Source organism: Schistocerca americana, chromosome X (assembly GCF_021461395.2).
Source record: "Schistocerca americana isolate TAMUIC-IGC-003095 chromosome X, iqSchAmer2.1, whole genome shotgun sequence".
NCBI classification, from domain to species: domain Eukaryota; kingdom Metazoa; phylum Arthropoda; class Insecta; order Orthoptera; family Acrididae; genus Schistocerca; species Schistocerca americana.
The window spans coordinates 302,269,002-302,274,646 of NC_060130.1; positions in this window are offsets into that span (position 1 = coordinate 302,269,002).

Genomic DNA, 5,645 nt, shown 5'->3' on the forward strand with positions numbered 1-5,645 from the left:
AAAAAAAATTAAAACGGGTTCGGCTACGAATGAAAGATCGATGATCGAATGACGAATTGAAATACGACGGCGATGGCGTGAGTAGCACATTGAGCCAGCCGTACTGTGTTGTGTGCATGACCGCACAAGTCTGACAGTCAAAGTTGCGGCACTGTTAGTTAATAAGACCGTTAACCACGGCAAGATCGTACTTCTTCGGAACGTCGGTTTTTAATTGTCATGAGGCCAAAATACGCACAAAAAGCAACAGAGAAATCAGTTTGTAACCGTCGTGAGACTGTTGAATATCATGTCCTCAGTTTTCTACCACAAGCTGAAATCGAGAAACGGCATGTTCCACAACAGATCAGAGTGCCTCAGGCGCAAACTGTGTCTTCAGTTCAGCTACGTTTGTGATCGGAGCACTGAACACAGCATCTTTCAGATAACCCCACAGCCAGAAGTCGCACGGATTAAGATTAGGTGAGCTGGAAGGCCAGACTGTAGCGAATTGACGGCTGATAATTCTCGCATTTCCAAAATGCCTCTGCAGTAGCTGATTCACTGGCAGTGAAATGTGAGGAGGAGCGTTATCTTGCATAAAAATGATTCTACCCACGTATCTACACTATTGAAGGGTTGGAACGACGTTGATGCGCAAAAGATTCTCATAGCGTTTACCAGGGGCAGAACAGGTAACAGGCCCTGCATCTCCTCGAAAAAAAATATGGTCCTGCGATGTACAGTGCCGTCAACTCGCAGCACACCGTTGCCCTTGCAGAATGAAGCGGTATCAGTTGCTGCGCGAACGGATTTACCGTTGCCCATATTCTGTAATTCTGCGTATTGACATGCCCTTGGGGATATAAATGGGCTTCATCTGTTCACAGAATGTTCCATGGCCGGCTGGAGTGGCCGAGCGGTTCTAGGCGCATCAGTCTGGAACCGGGCGACCGTTACGGTCGCAGGTTCGAATCCTACCTCGGGCATGGATGTGTGTGATGTCCTTAGGTTAGTTAGGTTTAAGTAGTTCTAAGTTCTAGGGGACTGATAACCTCCGAAGTTAAGTCTCATAGTGCTCAGAGCCATTTGCGCCAATGTTCCATGACATTGTCCACGACCATGCGAGCAAGAAATTCTAGAGCAGACATTTGACTTACTTCCAGGTCAGCATGAAGCAACGCTCAAACATGTGTAATTTTATATGGATAGCAATCCAGGACGTTTCTTAGAATTTTGTGCACCTTGCTCATGGACATGTGCGTACAGAGCAAGTTTGCACACCACCGTTCGAACCCTTCCACAATGCTGTGGCCACATTTTCTGCTAACGTCAGATCATTGTTTTCCTCTCTGTGCCACACTGCACTTCAAAAGAACCTGTCCCTTCTAATTTCGTTAATAATTTTCCCCAGACCCTTGGCAGGCATGAGAGCGACGCCTTTTTTCATATCCTTGAGCATCCGGAACTTCTGCAGAGCCACTGGCGTACAGTCACTGTTCTTGTAAAAGAGCTTTACCAACAGCGCACGATCCTGCATTGAGACAGTCATGCCGAGCGCCTCAGACGCAAACTGAGGAACAGTCGTGTATCCCACGTCTTTTATTTCCCATATTCTGACCCATCTAGTGGTAAATTTTTAATATTTTTGTTTCCATAACGTTTCCCCCTTCTTCGATTATATTTCGTACAAAATTGACGTCATTTTGAGCAGCGGTTCGTTTTTTACAGCGTTCTGAATGTGCTTGATTTGTGATGGTACACACCGGTACGCAGTAAGGTACCTCCGACGAAAAGAAGCGTTAAAATACTTTCAAGGGGTGTAATTTTCAAATAAAGACCCCCGGAAAGTCACAGTAGCGGAACATCTCATTTTTTACAAATGGCTGGGTAAACCGCTTCCAATAATGTGTGTGAGTATACGTGCCTGGCTGCACACTACGTGTGTTCATCCAACTATTCTGTGCACAATCGCACACACTTCAGCTATTGGTAAGTACAGGGTGTTTCAAAAATGACCGGTATATTTGAAACGACAATAAAAACTAAACGAGCAGCGATAGAAATACACCGTTTGTTGCAATATGCTTGGGACAACAGTACATTTTCAGGCGGACAAACTTTCGAAATTACAGTAGTTACAATTTTCAGCAACAGATGGCGCTGCAAGTGATGTGAAAGATATAGAAGACAACGCACTCTGTGGGTGCGCCATTCTGTATGTCGTCTTTCTGCTGTAAGCGTGTGCTGTTCACAACGTCCAAGTGTGCTGTAGACAACATGGTTTATCCCTTAGAACAGAGGATTTTTCTGGTGTTGGAATTCCACCGCCTAGAACACAGTGTTGTTGCAACAAGACGAAGTTTTCAACGGAGGTTTAATGTAACCAAAGGACCGAAAAGCGATACAATAAAGGATCTGTTTGAAAAATTTCAACGGACTGGGAACGTGACGGATGAACGTGCTGGAAAGGTAGGGCGACCGCGTACGGCAACCACAGAGGGCAACGCGCAGCTAGTGCAGCAGGTGATCCAACAGCGGCCTCGGGTTTCCGTTCGCCGTGTTGCAGCTGCGGTCCAAATGACGCCAACGTCCACGTATCGTCTCATGCGCCAGAGTTTACACCTCTATCCATACAAAATTCAAACGCGGCAACCCCTCAGCGCCGCTACCATTGCTGCACGAGAGACATTCGCTAACGATATAGTGCACAGGATTGATGACGGCGATATGCATGTGGGCAGCATTTGGTTTACTGACGAAGCTTATTTTTACCTGGACGGCTTCGTCAATAAACAGAACTGGCGCATATGGGGAACCGAAAAGCCCAATGGTGCAGTCCCATCGTCCCTGCATCCTCAAAAAGTACTGGTCTGGGCCGCCATTTCTTCCAAAGGAATCATTGGCCCATTTTTCAGATCCGAAACGATTACTGCATCACGCTATCTGGACATTCTTCGTGAATTTGTGGCGGTACAAACTGCCTTAGACGACACTGCAAACACCTCGTGGTTTATGCAAGATGGTGCCCGGCCACATCGCACGGCCGACGTCTTTAATTTCCTGAATGAATATTTCGATGATCGTGTGATTGCTTTGGGCTATCCGAAACATACAGGAGGCGGCGTGGATTGGCCTCCCTATTCGCCAGACATGAACCCCTGTGACTTCTTTCTGTGGGGACACTTGAAAGACCAGGTGTACCGCCAGAATCCAGAAACAATTGAACAGCTGAAGCAGTACATCTCATCTGCATGTGAAGCCATTCCGCCAGACACGTTGTCAAAGGTTTCGGGTAATTTCATTCAGAGACTACGCCATATTATTGCTACGCATGGTGGATATGTGGAAAATATCGTACTATAGAGTTTCCCAGACCGCAGCGCCATCTGTTGTTGAAAATTGTAACTACTGTAATTTCGAAAGTTTGTCTGCCTGAAAATGTACTGTTGTCCCAAGCATATTGCAACAAACGGTGTATTTCTATCGCTGCTCGTTTAGTTTTTATTGCCGTTTCAAATATACAGGTCATTTTTGAAACACCCTGTAAATTAATCAGCCCCACACTCAGTCACTCACTGAATAGTGCGAGAACGGGAAAGTCCCTACCCCGTCCCCATAAATGATCCATTTGTCATCATGACGCGCAGCGCTACTTCCAACTGCAGTGCGGTATGTACCTCATGGCCTCACGATCGAAAGACTACCTGGCGCAAAAATCAAATGGTTCAAATGGCTCTGAGCACTATGGGACTTAACATCTGTGGTCATCAGTCCCCTATAACTTAGAACCACTTAAACCTAACTAACCTAAGGACATCACACACATCCATGCCCGAGGCAGGATTCGAACCTGCGACCGTATCGGTCGCGCGGTTCCAGACTGAAGCGCCTAGAACCGCTCGGCCACCACGGCTGCCTGGCGCAGCTTCTGTGGAGCGGCGCCAACACCCTCGAACAGGCATCTCTTGTAATCCCCGATCATGAAAAACTTCGAGACTGCATGATGCACACACTTAGCCCGTTTCTGAGTGGCACCTGGGCCGGTCGCTGTGGCCGAGCAGCTCTAGGCGGTTCAGTCCGGAACCGCGCTGCTGCTACGGTCGCAGGTTCCAATCCTGCCTCGGGCATGGATGTGTATCATATCCTTAGGTTGTTAGTTAGGTTTAAGTAGTTCCGAGTCTAGGTGACTAATGACCTCATATGTTAAGTCTCATAGTGCTTAGAGCCACTTGAGCCATTTTTTGGGTGGCATCTCCACGTATGCGATACGTATACATTCTCGACCTGAACCCTACAAACTGTACATTCTGTGAACCATTTGCCTCGTCTTTCATCATACCGATAACCCTCTTGTTTTCTGTTGTTATTCCATAAGGATTGCCGGCCACAAATCTAGACATGTCGACTTCTTTGTGGTTGTACCGAGTTAGTTCACATGGATCACAGTCTTTCATCCAGTAGGTGAAACTCTCTGTATCTGTAGAAAGTAACTTAGGATCGGTGAGGTTTGTTTCACGAACTTGTAATGGAATCGGTGCTTGTGGAGTTTGGAGACGTCCAGAACATACATACCGCTATAGACAGGTTTCCCAAATTGCAGTGAAAAGTTGACTATCTAGCGACTAGTTCTGCAATGAAGATGGTGACCCACCTCAAATTTGGTCTGATGATATAATGTCTTGCACCAAAATGACCCCCTCCCACCGGTAAAATAAAGTATTTCTCTACTGTCGTTTCATGGCCAGATAATTAATTATCTTATCACATCCAGTGCCATGTTACACAACATAAAAAAATGGTTCAAATGGCTCTAAGCACTATGGGACTTAACATCTGAGGTCATCAGTCCCCTAGACGTAGAACTACTTAAACCTAAGTAACCTAAGGACATCACACACATCCATGCCCGAGGCAGGATTCGAACCTGCGACCGTAGCAGCAGCGCGGTTCCGGACTGAAGCACCTAGAACCGCTCGGTCCCAGCGGCCGGCTACACGACATCCAGTGTCAGCTTACACACTTGGGCTCCTGCTTCCCACACTCTCTCTCGTATGCGAAACCAGCAAGAACTGATCAAGGTCAACCAGGGAACTCACTTAGGCAGTTGTGCTATTTATATACAAGGTTATGACGTCATGTGACATATAATGGCGGCAACCTCCTCCTATCCCTTCTGGACCAATGAGTACTATGCAATCCTTCCACACCTTCATCTTTTATAAATGGAACACTTGAGTGGCAGGGGTTACTCGGCATAGGGTGAGGATCAAGCTGTCTCTATTTCTTAATAGCAAATTATGTTGTCATAGCACTTGAATTATATTTGTTAATACTAATAGTACGAGACACCAGCAGAAACAACACCCAGACAGATATGTAAGTACTCTAATTTTTACATATATTTTCCATATTTTTCGTAGTTGCCACCATTTACGTATTTTCCACAATTTTTCTTTTTTATAACTGAAGGCACTCAGGAGCGTAGGGAGAGTTTGTAGGCATTATCTATATGTTTATAACAAATTATATCACTGTATGTCTATTTGTTAATAACAATTTAGTACTGGGGACTGATGACCACAGATGTTAAGTCCCATAGTGCTCAGAGCCATTTGAACAATTTAGTACTACGTGGCACCAGCAGAGGCAGATATGCAAGCATT